This window comes from Carassius carassius, chromosome 8 (genome assembly GCF_963082965.1).
Source record: "Carassius carassius chromosome 8, fCarCar2.1, whole genome shotgun sequence".
In the NCBI taxonomy this organism is placed as follows: Eukaryota; Metazoa; Chordata; class Actinopteri; order Cypriniformes; family Cyprinidae; genus Carassius; species Carassius carassius.
Window position 1 is genome coordinate 33,094,159 of NC_081762.1, and position 23,291 is coordinate 33,117,449.

At 46.1% G+C, this 23,291-nt stretch overlaps 12 non-coding genes across 12 annotated transcripts; 6 read left to right on the top strand and 6 right to left on the bottom strand.

Moving 5' to 3' along the window:
* Positions 1–3,646: 3,646 nt before the first annotated feature.
* trnaq-uug (transfer RNA glutamine (anticodon UUG)) lies at positions 3,647–3,718 on the bottom strand. Its single transcript has one exon. It is a non-coding gene; the product is annotated as a tRNA-Gln (tRNA).
* A 314-nt stretch (positions 3,719–4,032) lies between these two features.
* trnai-aau (transfer RNA isoleucine (anticodon AAU)) lies at positions 4,033–4,106 on the bottom strand. Its single transcript has one exon. It is a non-coding gene; the product is annotated as a tRNA-Ile (tRNA).
* Positions 4,107–4,202: 96 nt separating this feature from the next.
* On the bottom strand, positions 4,203–4,274 carry trnap-ugg (transfer RNA proline (anticodon UGG)). The gene has a single exon. It is a non-coding gene; the product is annotated as a tRNA-Pro (tRNA).
* Positions 4,275–12,319: 8,045 nt separating this feature from the next.
* On the bottom strand, positions 12,320–12,391 carry trnaq-uug (transfer RNA glutamine (anticodon UUG)). The gene has a single exon. It is a non-coding gene; the product is annotated as a tRNA-Gln (tRNA).
* A 134-nt stretch (positions 12,392–12,525) lies between these two features.
* trnaf-gaa (transfer RNA phenylalanine (anticodon GAA)) lies at positions 12,526–12,598 on the bottom strand. The gene has a single exon. It is a non-coding gene; the product is annotated as a tRNA-Phe (tRNA).
* A 190-nt stretch (positions 12,599–12,788) lies between these two features.
* trnaq-cug (transfer RNA glutamine (anticodon CUG)) lies at positions 12,789–12,860 on the top strand. Its single transcript has one exon. It is a non-coding gene; the product is annotated as a tRNA-Gln (tRNA).
* A 696-nt stretch (positions 12,861–13,556) lies between these two features.
* trnaa-agc (transfer RNA alanine (anticodon AGC)) lies at positions 13,557–13,629 on the bottom strand. The gene has a single exon. It is a non-coding gene; the product is annotated as a tRNA-Ala (tRNA).
* Positions 13,630–14,567: 938 nt separating this feature from the next.
* trnap-ugg (transfer RNA proline (anticodon UGG)) lies at positions 14,568–14,639 on the top strand. The gene has a single exon. It is a non-coding gene; the product is annotated as a tRNA-Pro (tRNA).
* Positions 14,640–14,735: 96 nt separating this feature from the next.
* Positions 14,736–14,809, top strand: trnai-aau (transfer RNA isoleucine (anticodon AAU)). The gene has a single exon. It is a non-coding gene; the product is annotated as a tRNA-Ile (tRNA).
* Positions 14,810–14,963: 154 nt separating this feature from the next.
* trnaq-uug (transfer RNA glutamine (anticodon UUG)) lies at positions 14,964–15,035 on the top strand. Its single transcript has one exon. It is a non-coding gene; the product is annotated as a tRNA-Gln (tRNA).
* Positions 15,036–16,064: 1,029 nt separating this feature from the next.
* On the top strand, positions 16,065–16,138 carry trnai-aau (transfer RNA isoleucine (anticodon AAU)). Its single transcript has one exon. It is a non-coding gene; the product is annotated as a tRNA-Ile (tRNA).
* Positions 16,139–16,239: 101 nt separating this feature from the next.
* Positions 16,240–16,312, top strand: trnaf-gaa (transfer RNA phenylalanine (anticodon GAA)). The gene has a single exon. It is a non-coding gene; the product is annotated as a tRNA-Phe (tRNA).
* The last annotated feature ends 6,979 nt before the right edge of the window (positions 16,313–23,291 follow it).

The following is a 23,291-nucleotide window of genomic DNA, read 5'->3' on the forward strand; positions in this document are numbered from 1 at the left end:
CCGGATCCACTCATGCTGGAAAGGTGGAAGTTGATCTTTCCAGTGACTTGGAAGCTCAGCTGGTGGCTGGTGATGTGAAGGAGCTGGTGCCTTGGCAGTTTCCACTGATGGAGATGGACCAGCACAGTCCTCTGAGTGAATAGTAAAAAAAAATCAATAAGGATGACTGTTGCATTTGATAGTAATATGCCATAAATGCAGCGCACAAACAGCCTGCAAAGCACAATTTTTGGACAAGTATTCATAATTATTATGTTATATTTAGGAACGAGAGTGAAGAAAGTGGTACTAGTGTTAAGGAAGCAAAGAACACAGCATACACTATATTAATTTAAGGAGAATGAGGATCAGATGGAATGGAGGAAGGAAAATGTGGTGTGATGAATTAAGTGTAAAGCAACGAAGCCCACGGACATGAAGCATACACACAGATAGAGTAAGGAAAAACTGTTCCTCTAATCATTAGAACAATGAATCTCCACCATCCTGTCTGCTCAGGGAGAGCTGAAGAGTGTGTGAGAAGAGCAAGCGGTGTGAAAAAGTTATCTGGTGATTATCTAACAACGGGTAAGTTCGGAAATGCAAATAAATACACTGACACCTTGGAACATCCTTACGGTTTTGAAGAAGTGCACACAAAGAAAGCATCCCGCTTGAGGCATGATATGATATAATTCTGTATTGTAAACAAAACATATTTTAAAATGTTGATTATTTTCCCCCAAGAAATAACGCTTCTCAGTGTGTTTTCACAAAACATTCTTGTAATATGTGCATTTGTGTCATATGCCACACCTGTATTTAGCTGTGCTTCACATTGTGATGCAGCAAATACCAGCTCCTCATCGTCATCTTCAGCAGTGGGAACGGACTTGCCTGGAGCACAAATGTTAAAACTATCATTGTGAACAATACACAGAGACAAACATATGTAAGATGGTGCTTACTTACCAGTAGCGAAAAGCTGCATGGGGGGCAAATGTTTGGCTGGGGGTTCTGCTGCTGGAGGAGGTAAAGTGGACTGCAATAATGGATCTGGAAACGGCAAGTTGACAAGTTTGCCATAATGATAAATTAATATATGTAGAAATGCTGTAGGTAAAATTCTATATTAACACTCCTACTCACAGGCTTTAACTGGTGACGTGAGTTTTTTCGCCAGCTGTGAAGGCGACAAATTTTTGCCACGTGCCAACAGCGCTTTCACAGTTGCGGTCTTCTGTACACCAGTTTGGATAGCTGCAGGTGGAGGTGCAGTGGTTGCAGAAACACTGGAGGTTGCAGCGTGAGGTGCAGGCTGACGTACGCTGGTGCCCACAGCAGAAGCCCGTCTTTTCAGGACATATGTCTTGAAAATGGCCATGTTGGTTTTGGGCCTGGCATCTGCCTTAACGAGGTACCTGATGAGGGCTTGAGCCTCCTTGCTCTGGTCCTCATAAACATCTTTCATGGACCGGCCCTGGAAGTCACCAAACTCCACCATCAAGCAGCCCTGGTCTCCAGTTGCCCGGGCTTCTGCCTGCATTTCCTGCTTCCTCTGATACTTCTCCACTTCTTCTGCCATCTCTCTAATTTGAGAAGTGTACTGTAGGAACAGTTGTTTATTTTCTGACAGGGGTGTTGTCTGCGCCGTCTCATTGGAAATGCTGAGCACCTAATACACGGCATACCCCAGAGAGTTTTCCAGGAGCCATCTAAATCTCTGGCCCTGGTACTTCCCAAACTGAAGTTTGCAGTGAGCCAGTACTAAAAACTGGTCACTGGGGTCTCCACCGTTTGTGCTGACAAAAGTACTGGCCTCTGACAGCACCTCCTCCTTAGGTTTGGCCCTTCCAGACTCCACATTTTCAAGGCGCCTCGCCTCCACCGAAGGTGCCATGAGGAGTCGGCTTGATGTTGCCGATTGCCGTTGAAAAGAGGGATATGCATACATTTTCTGAAATGAAAATCAGAAAAAGACTACTACCTTTTGCAATCTAAAAGACACCTGTATGTTAACTGTTTAACAATAATTTAACAAGCTACGCATAAACTATATTACTGTGGTAATAAACATGGCCATTACATAAACTGTCCTGAAGATGAGTTTTCTACAAAGGACAGGAATCCCTGACATATAAAATATGTAACGTCAATATGAAGTCTGAAATTTCCTTTTATTTTCAATGCTGTCATCTTAAACCATGATTACACACACACCAGGCTACAAAATATTACATTAAACATATCATACTTCAAATGTTGTCATCTTACCCCAGGGTTACACCAGGTGCTTTTACCTCTTAAAATCTCAGCCATTTTTCTGTGTTTTTAACTTTCTGGTCTACCTAAACTAAAATGAGCACTATTCCCACATACTTTGGCCCATATGGATACATTTGGCCTTTTTTTGTTTGTCTTTAGTTAAGACTCTCAATGTTTTTTTTATAAAAAAAGTCATTATTATTACATTATTTTAGAAAATATCAATTATTTCTTGGTAAATGCAGTTTTCCATATCTCCACAACAATTTGGTAACGATTTTTACAATTAAAATGTGTGTGTGTTATTATGTGTTAATACCAAATATAAATGTAAATAGTTTAATCATTATTTTCATTCATAGGGCCCAGAAACCATGATTTCTTAGACCATAAACACATCATTGTTGACAGTAGCATAGCTTAATTAGCTGACGGTCGATAAATTTAACTTATCTGATAATGTGAAAAGTTACAGGTTCACAGGTACTGAAGAAAGCATGAACTGTACATGCTAGCTAGCTATACTGACACGATTCATTTTCCAAAAATACACACTGTATATGAACAAATAATGACCAGTTTTCAATGAATGAAGTAATAGCCTTACCTTTAACAAAGATGACAACAACGGCGATTGGTCAAAAGGAGGCCACAGGAGAGAAACGCGATTGATCAAAAGTAAGCCACGGAAGAGAAACGCGATTGTTCAAAAGTAAGCCACAGGCGAAACGCGATTGGTCAAAAGTAAGCCACAGGCGAAACGCGATTGGTCAAAAGTAAGCCACAGGCGAAACGCGATTGGCTCATGTGGGCTTACTTTGTGCTTACTTAGGCTCAGTCGGTGGGAAGCAGTGGGCGCAAGCGAGAGGTGGCGGGATCGATGCCTGCATTCTCCAAGTTGGCTCCTGCCCTTTTACTCACACATCCCTAGATCAGTGGTTTTCAATCCTGTCCTGGAGGCATCCCTGCCCTGCACATTTCGCATTTCCCCTCATCTAACACACCTGTTTCAAATCATCAGCTCATTAGTAGAGACTGCAAGACCTGATTTGGGTGTGTCTAATAAGGGAGACAATAAAAATGTGCCTCCAGGACAGGTTTGAGAACCACTGCCCTAAAGAGACAGACTAAGCATTGATGCAATGCGGCCACACTCTCTACGTTAGTTAATTTTTTTGAACTAAAAGGTGCCGAAAAGTATTTCAGACATTGTCCTGCGCAAACTGGTGGCAAAATAGGTCCCACCGAGATTTAAACTTAGATCACTGGATTCAGAGTCCAGAGTGCTAACCATTACACCATGGAACCTTAACTGGTGCAGCTGTTGCTCACAGGGCCACAAACACTGGCACCATCGCCAAACTAGTGCTGTTTTATCTTTTCCTGCGGCAAGAAAGCACACAGGCTCCACCGAGATTCGAACTCAGATCGCTGGATTCAAAGCCCAGAGTGCTGACCATTACACCATGGAACCAAAACTGCTTGGTTGGAGGCCAACTTGGAAACAGATAGCTCTCTGGCTGTGGGGAAGCAGTTATACAGAGAGGTTGGAACCCAGTGATTTTTGGTCAATGGCCCGCCTCAAAAAAGGGAAAAGTGTGGGAGATGTTGCCGAATCCCGGGATCAAACCAGGGACCTTTAGATCTTCAGTCTAACGCTCTCCCAACTGAGCTATTTAGGCTACAACAAACCTCTGCTTAGCAAGCAGGGATTTCAGTGAGATCACCCTACTCTTTGTCGGAGCTGAAGAGCACAGCAGAGATGAGCCCCCAGACAATAAAAACAGCTGGCCAGTACGGGGATCGAACCCGCGACCTTGGCGTTATTAGCACCACGCTCTAACCAGCTGAGCTAACCGGCCTGGCTTAGCCATCCGTGTCTGCCTGATTAGCAAAAACCTGCGATAATGTTTGCGAATGCAATGAGACAATAAAGCTTCACGTTTTAACCTGAACAAGGGCTCGTCCGGGATTTGAACCCGGGACCTCTCGCACCCAAAGCGAGAATCATACCCCTAGACCAATGAGCCTTCTTCTTCTGGTGAAATTAACCAATATCCAACATTTTTTCTATGAATATTTTTACATTATTATGGGATATTCGGGGGATCCCTAGAGGGCGAGGGGCCTACCGTATGCGACCATCCACGAGTTCCTGGGTGGTCCGGTTCCTGAGTTATAATGGTTCAAATTCCAAATTTTGGGGGGCCATAACTCGGACCCCCGGGGTCATAGGGACTTGGGGCTGGTGTCGTCGTATAGAGGGCCCCCTGGTCTGACTTTGTCCCGATTTTGGTGCAGCTTGGCCCCGTTTTGGCGGAGTTACAGCTTGGCAAAATGTGTGACATTTTGGTTAACATTCACCACGTGGTGAAATTAACCAAAATCCAACATTTTTTCTATGCATATTTCTTCAGTATAATGGGATAAAATTTACAAAAATTGATTCCTCTGAGTGCCCTGCGTACAGTAGAGGTGTTTTCTTTAATAATATGGCACACATTTGAAATAAATAAAGTTAAATACAGTTGCTATTTAATGAACAGTGAGACACGCACCACATGTGGTGCACAAGTGTACCAAAATTCTACGCTCGTTTTTATGCAAATTCTTCAGTATTTTGGGATAAAACTTGCAAAAATGGATTCCTCTGAATGCCCTTTGTACAGTACAAGTGTTTTCTCTAGGCCTCATCATAAAAATTTTCTTCCGACTTCCACCCCCCTCGAGCTGCCTTCTCTAGCCGGGGAGGGTGCACCCTGGCCGGCATGGATGAGTAGGTGCGAGGGGGGTGGATGGTACTATTATTTTGCTAATATCTCCGCGAAGCGGTGGACCCCAAGGCTGAAATTCGGGGGATCCCTAGAGGGTCGAGGGGCCTACCGTTTGCGACCACCCTCGAGTTCCTGGGTGGTCCGGTTCCTTAGTTATAACGGATATAATTCCACATTTTGGGGGGCCGTAACTCGGACCCCCGGGGTCATAGGGACATGGGCCTGTGTCGTCGGATAGAGGGCCCACTGGTGTGACTTTGTCCCGAATTTGGTGCAGTTTGGCCCCGTTTTGGTGGAGTTACAGCTTGGCAAAATGTGTGACATTTTGGTTAACATTCACCTCATGTGGTGAAATTAACCAAAATCCAACATTTTTTCTATGCATATTTCTACAGTATTATGGCATAAAATTTACAAAAATGGATTCCCCTTAGTGCCCTGAGTACAGTACAAGTGTTTTCTCTAGGCCTCATTCTAAAATTTTTCTTCCGACTTCCACCCCCCTCGAGCTGCCTTCTCTAGCCGGTTTCAAATCATCAGCTCATTAGTAGAGACTGCAAGACCTGATTTGGGTGTGTCTAATAAGGGAGACAATAAAAATGTGCAGGGCAGGGGTGCCTCCAGGACAGGTTTGAAAACCACTGCCCTAAATAGACAGACTGAGCATCGATGCAATGCGGCCACACTCTCTACGTTAGTTAATTTTTTTGGACTAAAAGCTGCCGAAAAGTACTTCAGACATTGTCCTGCGCAAACTGGTTGCAAAATAGGCAGGGCACCAGAAACATCTGAGACACAACAGGGGCAGTGGGTGTGTCAGGAACCAATGGGTGTGGTGCTGTCGGCCTGGGACAAATTGGCCTTAACTGGGTGGACGTGGCTGAACGCTGAGGGTGTACGGCTGATGGCCAGATTGAAGTTGCTGTGGCAGATGTACAGGTAGCTGAGGGCCCAATCTTTCTAAACTTGGTCTTTGCCTGTCCAGCTGTGTCTGGTGGCATCTGGTAGGTATGCAACTGGTGGCTATATTGTGGAGGCACAACAGGCTGTACTCGAGCTGGAGGCAAAGCATCCAAAGCCACTGGACGTGCCTCTGGAAGGTCCAGCCCTTGCAACAGCAATGAGACCTCCTGACCTTTTAAACGGTAATTGTGTTACGTCGTAAGAGTCCTATAATTTACCTCATTTAGCTGAAGGGTTGTGTCACTCATCACCGTTCCATTGCTCAAGATTAGCTGCCGAATTCTTCTGTAATCACGAAGAATGAGATCCCATCTAGACAGAGATTCTGTCCGCTGTTTCTTGGGGCTTCGGTGGATGTTACATAACCTTATGAAAATTATTTCAACAAGGCAACAGCAATTAGGCCACTGTGCTGGAGAGCTGCTAGAACCCAAAACACACCTTTTTGTGCTTTCGACACCAGGAGTGAAGACAGCTTTCTTTTTCGGGGACCTAAAACGTCCTGTAAGTAGCCTGTCTTGATGACGAGCAGCATACACTACCCTGTCTTTATCAAATTTGTCCAGGTTCTGCCAAAAACCCACAATGGTCGCAACTTGTTGGTTGGTAAGTTTGAGGCTTGTCTGTGTGCGCAGCTCCACCAGACACTCCACCAACGCATCCACCCGGTCCATTCCACGAATGCAGTGCTCGTCAACAGCCTGGAAATATATAACCGTTGGTTAGGTATTTACATGCTGTTAAGTAAGTTTACTGCTTAATGGCAAATAACTAATGAGTCACAATTCGTATAGAAAAGGAAATTTTACCATTGCTGAGGGTGTATCTAAAGGAGCCTGGACACTGAGCAGTGGTGGAGTCTGGACACTGGGCACTGGTGCAGCTACACTGGGCACTGGTGCAGCTGAAGGAGCCTGGACTCTGAGCAGTGGTGGAGCCAGGACACTGGGCACTGGTGCAGCTGAAGGAGCCCGGACTCTGAGCAGTGGTGGAGCCTGGACACTGGGCACTGGTGCAGCTGAAGGAGCCCGGACTCTGAGCAGTGGTGGAGCCAGGACACTGGGCACTGGTGCAGCTACACTGGGCACTGGTGCAGCTGAAGGAGCCTGGACACTGGGCACTGGTGCAGCTACACTGGGCACTGGTGCAGCTGAAGGAGCCTGGACACTGGGCACTGGTGCAGCTACACCGGGCACTGGTGCAGCTGAAGGAGCCCGGACTCTGGGCAGTGGTGGAGCCTGGACACTGGCCACTGGTGCAGCTACACTGGGCACTGGTGCAGCTGAAGGAGCCTGGACACTGGGCACTGGTGGAGTCTGGACACTGGGCACTGGTGCAGCTACACTGGGCACTGTTGCAGCTGAAGGAGCCTGGACACTGGGCACTGGTGGAGTCTGGACACTGGGCACTGGTGCAGCTACACTGGGCACTGGTGCAGCTGAAGGAGCCTGGACACTGGGCACTGGTGGAGCCCGCACTCTGGGCAGTGGTGGAGCCTGGACACTGGGCACTGGTGCAGCTGAAGGAGCCTGGACACTGGGCACTGGTGCAGCTACACTGGGCACTGGTGCAGCTGAAGGAGCCTGGACAATGGGCACTGGTGCCGCTACACTGGGCACTTGTGCAGCTGAAGGAGCCTGGACACTGGGCCATGGTGGAGCCTGGACACTGGGCACTGGTGCAGCTACACTTGGCACTGGTGCAGCTGAAGGAGTCTGGACACTGGGCACTGGTGCAGCTACACTGGGCACTGGTGCAGCTGAAGGAGCCTGGACACTGGGCCATGGTGGAGTCTGGATACTGGGCACTGGTGCAGCTGAAGGAGCCTGGACACTGGGCACTGGTGGAGTCTGGACACTGGGCACAGGTGCAGCTATATTGGGCACTGGTGCAGCTGAAGGAGCCTGGACACTGGGAACTGGTGCAGCTGGTAGAACTGGTGGACCTGAAAGGACTAAGTCATCTGATGCCACAAGATTTGCCACTGTGGCTTCCTCTCCAAAGAAATCAATGAAACCCTCATCCCTTTCCACTTGCTCCTCCACATCTATATGATAGGTCCTCTCAGAGGTAGGGCACATGTCCTCCATGGGCTGACTATTCTGCCTCAACAAGTACTGTACTCCAATGAGCTCTCCTGAGGAAATATTTGTAACAGAAAACGTTTTTAATGGAAATTATGCAGAAAGGTTTATTCAGAAATGCAGTAAATATTTTGTTGTCCACTTCTGTATGAACAATATATATCTAATGAGCTGCATTTATCAAAATATTTTTACCTGTGTATACTGCAGGTCGAGTGAAGCTTGGGACCAATTTCCTGCCATACAACTTATTGTAGTTCTCATTGACAGAGTAAACCAGCTCCCCTGTGTAAGAACGCAGAGTTGAACCTTCATCTGCAACAGCAGCTTCAGCCCGGTCCTGATTCCAGCGTAATAAACCTTCCAGGAGATAAATCTGGAAGTTCAGGCTGTTTGCGCTGTTCCCTAGAAAAAGAAATAGAAAGCCAAATATTGCTTTGAGAAAATGCAAAACAGAAAATTTAATCTGCAAATATCTTGATAAACATGAATTAGTGGCAAAATGTGGTATATTCTGACATGACAAACCTGGAATAAATCTGCTTAGGTGGCAGTGAAATGATTCCAGGGATGTGGAGCCTCTGGCACAACGATAGGTTTTTAGAACCACCCCACCCTTGTTTGTAGTTCCAGTTTCAGTATAGAGCGGCACATTTGGAGGATCTTGGATACAGGTGACGTGCCGCCTCTGGACATTCCAGATGTGCTGCATTCTCACACTGTCAAGTTGTGGAACACCAAGAGCATCATTCCCCTTGCCACCCATGAGCTCTCTGATGAGCATATCAAGGAGGCGGATAGTGGTTTCTTCTCCTCGTGTTCTCCTCCTGCAGTGCTGGAGCAGCTCAGCTTTAGTTAAATGATGGTCCAGTTCTGCCTCCGTCAGTGTAGGCCAGCCCTGTTGGATGAGTTGCTCCCTTTTGGCCCGTCTCAGCAGAGTGAGATCCCCTGCATCCCACTCAAAAATACAGGATGACAGCCTAGCCATAAAAGTAGGGTACAACTGGTGGGCATCAGTGGTGCACCCTACTGCCAGACGTCGCATAAAATGCCAAATGTCTAGGCGGACGATGACATCGGGCCAGCCGCTGAACCGCCTCTTCAATTTAGTCTCTCCCACTGTCTTGCAACAATCACAGTCCACATAAATGACAGTGGGAGGATCAACACCAGCACTCCGGTATCGCTCCATGAGCCCTGCAGCCATGTGGTCTAACCCAGCCCCTTCATTCGCAGTCAGGACACTCATCAGCACCTGACCTATCTCATTGCCCACTGAGGTAAGCCACTGTGCTGTGCCTTTCGCAGGCCCGCTCAACTTCTTGGTGATCTGAAAGAAACAATAAGCATAGCAAATAATACAACAAGCATCCAAATCAGTTACACTGAAAAAAAAGCTCTCTCGGTCTAAAAATACATTATAGATAAGGGTACAGTCAAGTAAGCAGCTTATCTGACCTTCTTAGTTGAATCCATTTTTAAAATTGATCCATACGTGGATGTTATGCTGGCCTTTATGTGATCGAGCCTGTTGAGGATGTCCTGACTGTATACAGTGAGGAGCCATTTGTAGCTGGGTACTGAAGCAAGTGGTGGTGGCTCCTGGAAGTGCACCGGATGCAGGCCACGATTATCAAAAAAGGCCACACACTCTGATGTGTACCGAAGCGCATGTTTCAACCACTCCTCACTGTGGTTCTCTCTCGGCTGGCCGATGATCCTCACTGGGCCATTCCCCATGCCCCTCTCACGCAGCAAGCGAAGAACCCGAATGTCACAGGCATACCTTGGAAAAAAGTATTAATTTATGTATCTTATTGTAAGGTATCTAATTATTGTAGGAAATATTTATCAAAAAAGGTAGCACATAAGTGAAAATGACTGCAAAATAATTACTTGCGTGTGAGGATGACCCTGAATTCAGATCGATGGGCCAGGTCCAACTGCTGCAGCACAGCATGACTCCAGGACAGGTAGCTGGTTCTACACCTGGTGCAGATCAGGGTCTCTGTCACCAGGTTGCAGTATCTGTCAATGTCTAACACCTGTCGTACCCTCCTGTGCAGTCCACCACCACACAGCTGTTTTGCGTGGCACAGGCAGGGTTAGTACACTGGAGCCGCACCTTCCACAGCTTATATGGCATCCAGAGCAAGAGACGCTGTGAAAAAAATCAGGTGTTGGAGCTTGGTGGTACAACAGGGCTGGTGGAGGGGGGTGATACCACAACTGTAGGTTTTCACGCAGTTCCAGCTTTCCCTTTGCACCAACCCTAAAAAGTGCTTCCGACACCCACTTCTTGTCTTGCTGTGGCATTGTCTGTGGCCACAGAAGGGGGAGATCTTCTGGCTGAGATGAGACCTGCTGATATTATCAAAAACACTGGTTTAAATAAAAGCTAAGAGAGCATTAAATGATGAAGACATCTATATATTTTGAATGAACAAAAGAAGGAACATGAACTAACGTGGAAGCAATCAAAGTCCTCGAGACAGTGTGAAAGGCTAACGAATGCAATTTGGCCTCTTAATTGACCTAAAAAATGGGGCTGTATCTAACATGTAGAGGGATGTTAGGGAGGACAGCTGAAACGGTCAGATGTCACTTAGACCAGCGGGTCTCAATTCCAGTCCTCGCGCCCCCTGCTCTTCACATTTTGTAAGTTTCTTGTATAGCTTCAGACATTTGTTTCATTCGAACGTAAGTGCCCTGAGAACTGGACATCACATGACATCCCTCAGTGATTCAAGTTCAAAGCGTATGTATATGTTCAATTCATAGTGAGTAATACAGTGGTGTATCGAGGCATACAGAGGTAAATGATGTCACACTTCTCCATGTGTGAAGAAGTTGCGCAGCACAAATCCGTGAACCAATGTTCCAAAGTGAAGTATACTTTGACGGATTTCCCCTGCTCAGGGAGTGGGGAGCAATGAACACTGTGTAGGGACCATGTCAATCGCTAGGTGCTCACTTCTAATGAGCTGATTATCCGAATCAGGTGTGCTAACAAAGAGAGACATGCAGACCTGGGGGGAGCGAGGACTAGAATTGAGAACCGCTTCCTTAGATTTTAAATCAGTGTGAGCAAAAGAGGTGAAAAGTTGTCTGCATGACCCGAGTGTTCCAAGGTAGCCTACATAATACAAGAATCCATACACATGCATACTGGCGTAACAAGACCGAGAAGGTCCTTAAACACAAAAGCTTAATCTCTTTGTTAATTCGACAACATAATCTCGGCCAGTGCAAAGGAGCAAGCCCAGAGGAGGGACAGCCTCTTTGCATCAAACCCGTCATTCCCAGCTATGCTCGTCATTCTTGAAAGGCCAGGGGAATTAGCTGAAATGGTAGAGCGCTCGCTTAGCATTCGAGAGGTAGCAGGATCGATGCCCGCATTCTCCAAGTTGGCTTCTGCCCTTTTACTCACACATCCCTAGATCAGTGGTTTTCAATCCTGTCCTGGAGGCATCCCTGCCCTGCACATTTCGCATTTCCCCTCATCTAACACACCTGTTTCAAATCATCAGCTCATTAGTAGAGACTGCAAGACCTGATTTGGGTGTGTCTAATAAGGGAGACATACAAAATGTTCAGGGCAGGGGTGCCTCCAGGTAAGGTTTGAAAACCATTGCCCTAAAGAGACCGACTGAGCGTTGACGCAATGCTGCCACACTCCCACATTAGCTTTTTTTGGGCTCACAGCTGCCAAAAAGTATTTCAGACATGGTCCTGTGCAAATTGGTTGCAAAACAGTGCCATTTTACGCACAGTTCCCTAAAGCAGTGGTTTTCAAACCTGTCCTGGAGGAACCCCTGCCCTTCACATTTTGAATGTTTCCCTCATCTAACACACCTGTTTCAAATCATCAGCTCATTAGTAGAGACCGCGAGCCCTTTTTGGGTTTGTCTAATAAGGGAGACAATAAAAATGTGCAGGGCAGGGGTGCCTCCAGGACAGGTTTGAGAACCACTGCCCTAAAGAAACAGACTGAGCATCGATGCAATGCGGCCACACTCTCTACGTTAGTTAATTTTTTTGGACTAAAAGTTGCCGAAAAGTATTTCAGACATTGTCCTGCGCAAACTAGGTCCCACCAAGAATTATACTCAGATCACTGGATTCAGAGTCCAGAGTGCTAACCATTAGACCATGGAACCTTAACTGGAGCAGCTGTTGCTCACAGGGCCACAAACACTGGCACCATCGCCAAACTAGTGCTGTTTTATCTTTTCCTGTGGCAAGGAAGCACACAGGCTCCACCGAGATTCGAACTCAGATCGCTGGATTCAAAGCCCAGAGTGCTGACCATTGCACCATGGAACCGAAACTGCTTGGTTGGAGGCCAACTTGGAAACAGATAGCTCTCTGGCTGTGGGGAACAGTTATACAGAGAGGTTGGACCCCAGTGATTTTTGGTCAATGGCCCGCCTCAAAAAAGGGAAAAGTGCGGGAGATGTTGCCGAAACCCGGGATCAAATCAGGGACCTTTAGATCTTCAGTCTAACGCTCTCCCAACTGAGCTATTTCGGCTACAACAAACCTCTGCTTAGCAAGCAGTGATTTCAGTGAGATCACCCTACTCTTTGTCGGAGCTGAAGAGCAGAGCAGAGATGAGCCCCCAGACAATAAAAACAGCTGGCCAGTACGGGGATCAAACAAACACTAGTTTGGCGATGGTGCCAGTGTTTGTGGCCCTGTGAGCAACAGCTGCACCAGTTAAGGTTCCATGGTGTAATGGTTAGCACTCTGGACTCTGAATCCAGTGATCTGAGTTCAAATCTCGGTGGGACCTATTTTGCCACCAGTTTGTGCTAGACAATGTCTGAAATACTTTACAGCACCTTTTAGTCCAAAAAAAAATAACTAACGTAGAGAGTGTGGCCGCATTGCATCGATGCTCAGTCTGTCTCTTTAGGGCAGTGGTTCTCAAACCTGTCCTGGAGGCACCCCTGCCCTGCACATTTTTATTGTCTCCCTTATTAGACACACCCAAATAAGGTCTCGCGGTCTCTACTAATGAGCTGATGATTTGAAACAGGTGTGTTAGATGAGGGAAACATTCAAAATGTGAAAGGCAGGGGTGCCTCCAGGACAGGTTTGAAAACCACTGCTTTAGGGAACTGTGCGTAAAATGGCACTGTTTTGCAACCAATTTGCACAGGACCATGTCTGAAATACTTTTTGGCAACTGTGAGCCCAAAAAAAACTAACGTGGGAGTGTGGCAGCATTGCGTCAACGCTCAGTCGGTCTCTTTAGGGCAATGGTTTTCAAACCTTACCTGGAGGCACCCCTGCCCTGAACATTTTGTTTGTCTCCCTTATTAGACACACCCAAATCAGGTCTTGCAGTCTCTACTAATGAGCTGATGATTTGAAACAGGTGTGTTAGATGAGGGGAAATGCGAAATGTGCAGGGCAGTGATGCCTCCAGGACAGGATTGAAAACCACTGATCTAGGGATGTGTGAGTAAAAGGGCAGGAGCCAACTTGGAGAATGCGGGCATCGATCCCGCTACCTCTCGCATGCTAAGCGAGCGCTCTACCATTTGAGCTAATTCCCCTGGCCTTTAAAGAATGACGAGCATAGCTGGAAATGACGGGTTTTATGCAAAGAGGCTGTCCCTCCTCTGGGCTTGCTCCTTTGCACTGGCCGAGATTATGTTGTCGAATTAACAAAGAGATTAAGCTTTTGTGTTTAAGGACCTTCTCGGTCTTGTTACGCCAGTATGCATGTGTATGGATTCTTGTATTATGTAGGCTACCTTGGAACACTCGGATCATGCAGACAACTTCTCACCTCTTTTGCTCACACTGACTTAAAGTCTAAGGAAGCGGTTCTCAATTCTAGTCCTCGCTCCCCCCAGGTCTTCATGTTTTGCATGTCTCTCTTTGTTAGCACACCTGATTCTGATAATCAGCTCATTAGAAGTGAGCTCCTAGTGATTGACATGGTCCCTACACAGTGTTCATTGCTCCCCACTCCCTGAGCAGGGGAAATCCGTCAAAGTATACTTCACTTTGGAACATTGGTTCACGGATTTGTGCTGCGCAACTTCTTCACACATGGAGAAGTGTGACATCATTTACCTCTGTATACCTCGATACACCACTGTATTACTCACTATGAAATGAACGTATACATACGCTTTGAACTTGAATCACGGAGGGATGTCATGTGATGTCCAGTTCTCAGGTCACTTACGTTCGAATGGAACAAATGTCTGAAGCTATACGAGAAACTTACAAAATGTGAAGAGCAGGGGGCGCGAGGACTGGAATTGAGACCCGCTGGTCTAAGTGACATCTGACCATTTCAGCTGTCCTCCCTAACATCCCTCTACATGTTAGATACAGCCCCATTTTTAGGTCAATTAAGAGGCCAACTTGCATTCGTTAGCCTTTCACACTGTCTCGAGGACTTTGATTGCTTCCACGTTAGTTCATGTGCCTTCTTTTGTTGTTGCTGAAATAGCTCTTTTTTCTTGGCTTTGGGCAAAAAGGCTCGTTGGTCTAGGGGTATGATTCTCGCTTTGGGTGCGAGAGGTCCCGGGTTCAAATCCCGGACGAGCCCATGTTCAGGTTAAAACGTGAAGCTTTATTGTCTCATTGCATTCACAAACAATATAGCTGTTTTTTTTCAATCAGGCAGACACTAATGGCTAAGCCAGGCCGGTTAGCTCAGCTGATTAGTGCGTGGTGCTAATAATGCCAAGGTCGCGGGTTCGATCCCCGCACTGGCCAGCTGTTTTTATTGTCTGGGGGCTCATCTCTGCTCTGCTCTTCAGCTCCGACAAAGAGTAGGGTGATCTCACTGAAATCTGATCTCTCTGTATAACTGCTTCCCCACAGCCAGAGAGCTATCTGTTTCCAAGTTGGCCTCCAACCAAGCAGTTGTGGTTCCATGGTGTAATGGTCAGCACTCTGGGCTTTGAATCCAGCGATCTGAGTTCGAATCTCGGTGGAGCCTGTGTGCTTTCTTGCCGCAGGAAAAGATAAAACAGCACTAGTTTGGCAATGGTGCCAGTGTTTGTGGCCCTGTGAGCAACAGCTGCACCAGTTAAGGTTCCATGGTGTAATGGTTAACACTCTGGACTCTGAATCAAGTGATTTATGTTCAAATCTCCGTGGGACCTATTTTGCCACCAGTTTGCGCAGGACAATGTCTGAAATACTTTTCGGCACCTTTTATTCCAAAAAAATTAACTAACGTAGAGAGTGTGGCCGCATTGCATCGATGCTCAGTCTGTCTCTTTAGGGCAGTGGTTCTCAAACCTGTCCTGGAGGCACCCCTGCCCTGCACATTTTTATTGTCTCCCTTATTAGACACACCCAAATAAGGTCTTGCAGTCTCTACTAATGAGCTGATGATTTGAAACAGGTTTGTTAGATGAGGGGAAATGCGAAATGTGCAGGGCAGGGATGCCTCCAGGACAGGATTGAAAACCACTGATCTAGGGATGTGTGAGTAAAAGGGCAGGAGCCAACTTGGAGAATGCAGGCATCGATCCCGCTACCTCTCGCATGCTAAGCGAGCGCTCTACCATTTGAGCTAATTCCCCTGGCCTTTCAAGAATGACGAGCATAGCTAGGAATGACGGGTTTGATGCAAAGAGGCTGTCCGTCCTCTGGGCTTGCTCCTTTGCACTGGCCGAGATTATGTTGTCAAATTAACAAAGAGATTAAGCTTTTGTGTTTAAGGACATTCTCGGTCTTGTTACGCCAGTATGCATGTGTATGGATTCTTGTATTATGTAGGCTACCTTGGAACACTCGGATCATGCAGACAACTTCTCACCTCTTTTGCTCACACTGACTTAAAGTCTAAGGAAGCGGTTCTCAATTCTAGTCCTCGCTCCCCCCAGGTCTGCATGTTTTGCATGTCTCTCTTTGTTAGCACACCTGATTCGGGTTGAAACGTGAAGCTTTATTGTCTCATTGCATTCACAAACATTATGGCAGGTTTTTTTCAATCAGGCAGACACTGACGGCTAAGCCAGGCCGGTTAGCTCAGCTGGTTAGAGCGTGGTGCTAATAACGCCAAGGTCGCGGGTTCGATCCCCGTACTGGCCAGCTGTTTTTATTGTCTGGGGGCTCATCTCTGCTCTGCTCTTCAGCTCTGACAAAGAGTGATATCACTGAAATCCCTGCTTGCTAAGCAGAGGTTTGTTGTAGCCGAAATAGCTCAGTTGGGAGAGCGTTAGACTGAAGATCTAAAGGTCCCTGGTTCGATCCCGGGTTTTGGCAACATCTCCCACACTTTTCCCTTTTTTGAGGCATGCCATTGACCAAAAATCACTGGGTTCCAACCTCTCTGTATAACTGCTTCCCCACAGCCAGAGAGCTATCTGTTTCCAAATTGGCCTCCAATCAAGCAGTTTCGGTTCCATGGTGTAATGGTCAGCACTCTGGGCTTTGAATTCAGCTATCTGATTTCGAATCTCAGTGGAGCCTGTGTGCTTTCTTGCCGCAGGAAAAGATAAAACAGCACTAGTTTGGCGATGGTGCCAGTGTTTGTGGCCCTGTGAGCAACAGATGCACCAGTTAAGGTTCCATGGTGTAATGGTTAGCACTCTGGACTCTGAATCCAGTGATCTGAGTACAAATCTCGGTGGGACCTATTTTGCCACCAGTTTGCGCAAGACTATGTCTAAAATACTTTTCGGCACCTTTTAGTCCAAAAAAATTAACTAACGTAGAGAGTGTGGCCGCATTGCATCGATGCTCAGTCTGTCTCTTTAGGGCAGTGGTTCTCAAACCTGTCCTGGAGGCACCCCTGCCCTGCACATTTTTATTGTCTCCCTTATTAGACACACCCAAATAAGGTCTCGCGGTCTCTACTAATGAGCTGATGATTTGAAACAGGTGTGTTAGATGAGGGAAACATTCAAAATGTGAAGGGCAGGGGTGCCTCCAGGACAGGTTTGAAAACCACTGCTTTAGGGAACTGTGCGTAAAATGGCACTGTTTTGCAACCAATTTGCACAGGACCATGTCTGAAATACTTTTTGGCAGCTGTGAGTCCAAAAAAAGCTAACGTGGGAGTGTGGCAGCATTGCGTCAACGCTCAGTCGGTCTCTTTAGGGCAATGGTTTTCAAACCTTACCTGGAGGCACCCCTGCCCTGAACATTTTGTATGTCTCCCTTATTAGACACACCCAAATCAGGTCTTGCAGTCTCTACTAATGAGCTGATGATTTGAAACAGGTGTGTTAGATGAGGGGAAATGCGAAATGTGCAGGGCAGGGATGCCTCCAGGACAGGATTGAAAACCACTGATCTAGGGATGTGTGAGTAAAAGGGCAGGAGCCAACTTGGAGAATGCGGGCATCGATCACGCTACCTCTCGCGCCTACTGCTTCCCACCGACTGAGCCAAAGTAAGCCCAAAGTAAGCCCACATGAGCCAATCGTGTTTCGCCTGTGGCTTACTTTTGACCAATCGCGTTCCGCCTGTGGCTTACTTTTGACCAATCGCGTTTCGCCTGTGGCTTACTTTTGAACAATCGCGTTTCTCTTCCGTGGCTTACTTTTGATCAATCGCGTTTCTCTCCTGTGGCCTCCTTTTGACCAATCGCCGTTGTTGTCATCTTTGTTAAAGGTAAGGCTATTACTTTATTCATTGAAAACTGGTCATTATTTGTTCATATACAGTGTGTATTTTTGGAAAATGAATCGTGTCAGTATAGCTAGCTAGCGTGTACAGTTCATGCTTTCTTCAGTACCTGTGAACCTGTAACTTTTCACATGATAAATGATCAGATAAGTTAAATTTATCGACCGTCAGCTAATTAAGCTATGCTACTGTCAACAATGATGTGTTTATTGTCTAAGAAATCATGGTTTCTGGGCCCTATGAATGAAAATAATGATTAAACTATTTACATTTATATTTGGTATTAACACATAATAACACACACACATTTTAATTGTAAAAATCGTTACCAAATTGTTGTGGAGATATGGAAAACTGCATTTACCAAGAAATAATTGATATTTTCTAAAATAATGTAATAATAATGACTTTTTTTTATAAAAAAAACATTGAGAGTCTTAACTAAAAACAAACAAAAAAAGGCCAAATGTATCCATATGGGCCAAAGTATGTGGGAATAGTGCTCATTTTAATTTAGGTAGATCAGAAAGTTAAAAACACAGAAAAATGGCTGAGATTTTAAGAGGTAAAAGCACCTGGTGTAACCCTGGGGTAAGATGACAACATTTGAAGTATGATATATTTAATGTAATATTTTGTAGCCTGGTGTGTGTGTAATCATGGTTTAAGATGACAGCATTGAAAATAAAAGGAAATTTCAGACTTCATATTGACGTTACATATTTTATATGTCAGGGATTCCTGTCCTTTGTAGAAAACTCAACTTCAGGACAGTTTATGTCATGGCCATGTTTATTACCACAGTAATATAGTTTATGCGTAGCTTGTTAAATTATTGTTACACACTTAACATACAGGTGTCTTTTAGATTGCAAAAGGTAGTAGTCTTTTTCTGATTTTCATTTCAGAAAATGTATGCATATCCCTCTTTTCAACGGCAATCGGCAACATCAAGCCGACTCCTCATGGCACCTTCGGCGGAGGCGAGGCGCCTTGAAAATGTGGAGTCTGGAAGGGCCAAACCTAAGGAGGAGGTGCTGTCAGAGGCCAGTACTTTTGTCAGCACAAACGGTGGAGACCCCAGTGACCAGTTTTTAGTACTGGCTCACTGCAAACTTCAGTTTGGGAAGTACCAGGGCCAGAGATTTAGATGGCTCCTGGAAAACTCTCTGGGGTATGCCGTGTATTTGGTGCTCAGCATTTCCAATGAGACGGCACAGACAACACCCCTGTCAGAAAATAAACAACTGTTCCTACAGTACTCTTCTCAAATTAGAGAGATGGCAGAAGAAGTGGAGAAGTATCAGAGGAAGCAGGAAATGCAGGCAGAAGCCCGGGCAACTGGAGACCAGGGCTGCTTGATGGTGGAGTTTGGTGACTTCCAGGGCCGGTCCATGAAAGATGTTTATGAGGACCAGAGCAAGGAGGCTCAAGCACTCATCAGGTACCTCGTTAAGGCAGATGCCAGGCCCAAAACCAACATGGCCATTTTCAAGACATATGTCCTGAAAAGACGGGCTTCTGCTGTGGGCACCAGCGTACGTCAGCCTGCACCTCACGCTGCAACCTCCAGTGCTTCTGCAACCACTGCACCTCCACCTGCAGCTATCCAAACTGGTGTACAGAAGATCGCAACTGTGAAAGTGCTGTTGGCACGTGGCAAAAATTTGTCGCCTTCACTGCTGGCGAAAAACTCACATCACCAATTAAACCCTGTGAGTAGGAGTGTGAATATAGAATTTTACCTACAGCATTTCTACATATATTAATTTATCATTATGGCAAACTTGTCAACTTGCCGTTTCCAGATCCATTATTGCAGTCCACTTTACCTCCTCCAGCAGCAGAACCCCCAGCCAAACATTTGCCCCCCATGCAGCTTTTCGCTACTGGTAAGTAAGCACCATCTTACATATGTTTGTCTCTGTGTATTGTTCACAATGATAGTTTTAACATTTGTGCTCCAGGCAAGTCCGTTCCCACTGCTGAAGATGACGATGAGGAGCTGGTATTTGCTGCATCACAATGTGAAGCACAGCTAAATACAGGTGTGGCATATGACACAAATGCACATATTACAAGAATGTTTTGTGAAAACACACTGAGAAGCGTTATTTCTTGGGGGAAAATAATCAACATTTTAAAATATGTTTTGTTTACAATACAGAATTATATCATATCATGCCTCAAGCGGGATGCTTTCTTTGAGTGCACTTCAAAACCGTAAGGATTTTTCAAGGTGTCAGTGTATTTATTTGCGTTTCCGAACTTACCCGTTGTTAGATAATCACCAGATAACTTTTTCACACCGCTTGCTCTTCTCACACACTCTTCAGCTCTCCCTGAGCAGACAGGATGGTGGAGATTCATGGTTCTAATGATTAGAGGAACAGTTTTTCCTTACTCTATCTGTGTGTATGCTTCATGTCCGTGGGCTTCGTTGCTTTACACTTAATTCATCACACCACATTTTCCTTCCTCCATTCCATCTGATCCTCATTCTCAGTGAGCTGCACTGATTCCATTCTCCTTAAATTAATATAGTGTATGCTGTGTTCTTTGCTTCCTTAACACTAGTACCACTTTCTTCACTCTCGTTCCTAAATATAACATAATAATTATGAATACTTGTCCAAAAATTGTGCTTTGCAGGCTGTTTGTGCGCTGCATTTATGGCATATTACTATCAAATGCAACAGTCATCCTTATTGTTTTTTTTTTACTATTCACTCAGAGGACTGTGCTGGTCCATCTCCATCAGTGGAAACTGCCAAGGCACCAGCTCCTTCACATCACCAGCCACCAGCTGAGCTTCCAAGTCACTGGAAAGATCAACTTCCACCTTTCCAGCATGAGTGGATCCGGAACACACTATTTAAGGCCAACCCACGAACCGGCAAGTCAGAACTAGTGTCCCAGCTGAAACTTTGGTGTTATCCTCCTCAGCCCCCTTTAATAAACACTCCGCCCCCTGCCTCACCTGACCTCTTCTTCTGTCGGCCCCTTTTCTTATGGATGCCGCTGAAGATGTGGTTATTTCCTCTTGTCTGTGTTCGCCCAGACTGTGGTAAGCACAGACTAACAGCGGCAGGAATTTACCGTACCGTGCGTAAGGTCTTGGACATCGACGGGTGGTATGACCTTGCCACTGAGTATCTGGAGTGCAAACGCTGCAAAAAGAAATATCCTGCCTGGTCTGAGGACATCCTAGGACAGCTGGATATGGGCCACCGCAGTCAGTTTCCAGCTTTGCTGACATACAGGTAATTCATAATGACAATCATTCATTATTAGGTGCTTTTATATGGGTTATTTTTTACCAACTAAAGCATTTGCATGATTATACTGTTGCTTCCTTAGATACTCATGTGACAACCGGGTGCTGAGGATGATGAGGGAGAGGACACTGGGCAACAGTGTGACTCAGCTTTACAGGAAGCTGATGGAACAGCACAGTGAGGCATGGACACAGCGTGTCTTGCAGTACCTGACTGCCTGCGAACCATTCACAAGGTCCTCCCTTGTGCAGCCTCCTGTGTTTGCTGATCCTCCACTTTTACCTGCCCTGCCTAAACCTAAGTGGCTGTTAGCCGTGTATGCCAGGGATGTTCTGGGGCGACTGCACGAGGTCAAGGCCAAATTAACATCTGTCTTTGGCTGTGTTCTCAAGATGGATTCGACAAAAAAGGTTTCAAAGCCCTGTTTATATCCAGAAATTTTCCAGATATGGATATGTGTGTGATGTGCATACATAAAGAGCACATCTTTTATTTTTCCCAATAGGTTACAAAGAAACTTGCCGGTGCTGCTTCAGGAACAGCTGCCTGGTGCACAAATGTCGGAAATGAACACGGCCAGGTCCTTGTCTCTGTGCTGACAGCTGCCGAGGGACATGGACTGGACTCCATGGCAGCTGGTCTGATGAAACGCTACCGAGAGGCAGGAGAGGCAGCCCCAAAAGTGATGTACGTGGACAGGGACTGCTGCAGTCAGTATGGCCAATCGCGGGTGAAGATCATGTTTTCGGAGTGGGATGAGCTTGTAGTGCGCCTCGACATCTGGCACTTCATGCGTCGATTTGCTGCAGGTGTCACGACAGAGGCTCATCCACTCTACGGGATCTTCATGGCACGTCTGTCCACGTGCATCTTTCAGTGGGATCCAGAGGATGTGGCTGCTCTTCGCTCTGCAAAAGAGAGTGACCTGGCGGCAAAGAAGACTGGCCACATCTCAGAAAAGGCGGTCAGTGCTCGCATTACCCGGAGGGAGTTGGCACTGCACTGCCGGAGGAGGACCAGGGGGGTGGAGGAGACCGCCAGATTGATTGGGTCACTGATTGATCAGTTTGACAGTGCGGATGGGAAGGACACCCTGGGAGTTCCTCTGCTGGACCACAAACGGATCCAGCAGATATGGAAGGAACAGCGCAAGCACGTCCAGTGTATACAAGACCCAGAGGACTTTCCACTGTACATGAAGACAGGGACATTGAAGAAAGGCAGCGTGGAGCTGTGCTGCTACAGGTGTGCTCGTGGCTCTACCTCCTTGGAGTCGTTCCACCTCCACCTGAACCGTTTTATTCCAGGTATTACATGCATATGGATTATTATTTTTCTGTAGAAAATATAAGCACTGTAACTGCTTCCATCACTTTAAAGTAATGCCGCATTAATAAATGTCACACTCTACATTACAATTACTTTTTAATGTCATTAGCATTGACAAAGCTGTCTTGACTAACAAGTCACTAGTAATACAGGAATAAGTGACAATCATTTTTAATTTAGTTACACAACTCTATTAAATGTAGTATACAAGTTACTTCAGAGCACCTTATGTGTAGTACATATATTGTACATATGTGACATATAAAACCCTTTTTTATATATTTTTTAATATTATTTAACTTTTAGGAACCAGTGCCAGCGATGCGCATTTTCAGGCCTATCTCCTTGAGGGCTTGATGCGTTGGAATGATGACCAAATGGAAGATGCCATAAAACGGGCGTCCTCCATTCGGACATATGGCAGTGCCATGAGAGAGGCTGTGGACCGGCTTAGCCGAACAGTCTTTGGGAAGCCCTGGGATGAGCGCTATCGCCCTCCTGGAGCATATACAGGTAAGAAATTTAATTTGTTCTTTTGCAATATTCTATTAAGTTATCTATTTAGCCTCCAATGTACTTGATAAATTATTAAGAGCACTTTTTTTATTTTTTTATTATTTTATTATTGTAGGTGAATTGCTGGGAATCGAGTACCTTTACAGCCAGACTGGCAAAACACTGACTCCAGTGCTCCAGAACCCAGAGGAGGAAGACCGGCTGGTGGAGGAGGTTGATGATCAGGACCTGCTAGATGAGGGGTTTGAGGAAGAGAGCATGGAGGACATCACAGTTCCAGTGCTGTATGAGGATGACCCCTGCCGTGATCTCAGAAACAGCCCCTCATCTTTGCCTCTGCCTCAGTCCCCAGCATCACTTGCTGAGCCGTCCACATCATCTGGAGGAGAGGGACAGTATCTCGCCCCTGCCTCTTCAGTGCTGTCACAGCCATCTGACACTGGAAGCAGTGTCTCCGGCGAGGCTCAGGTAAGACACTCTAAGGGCTT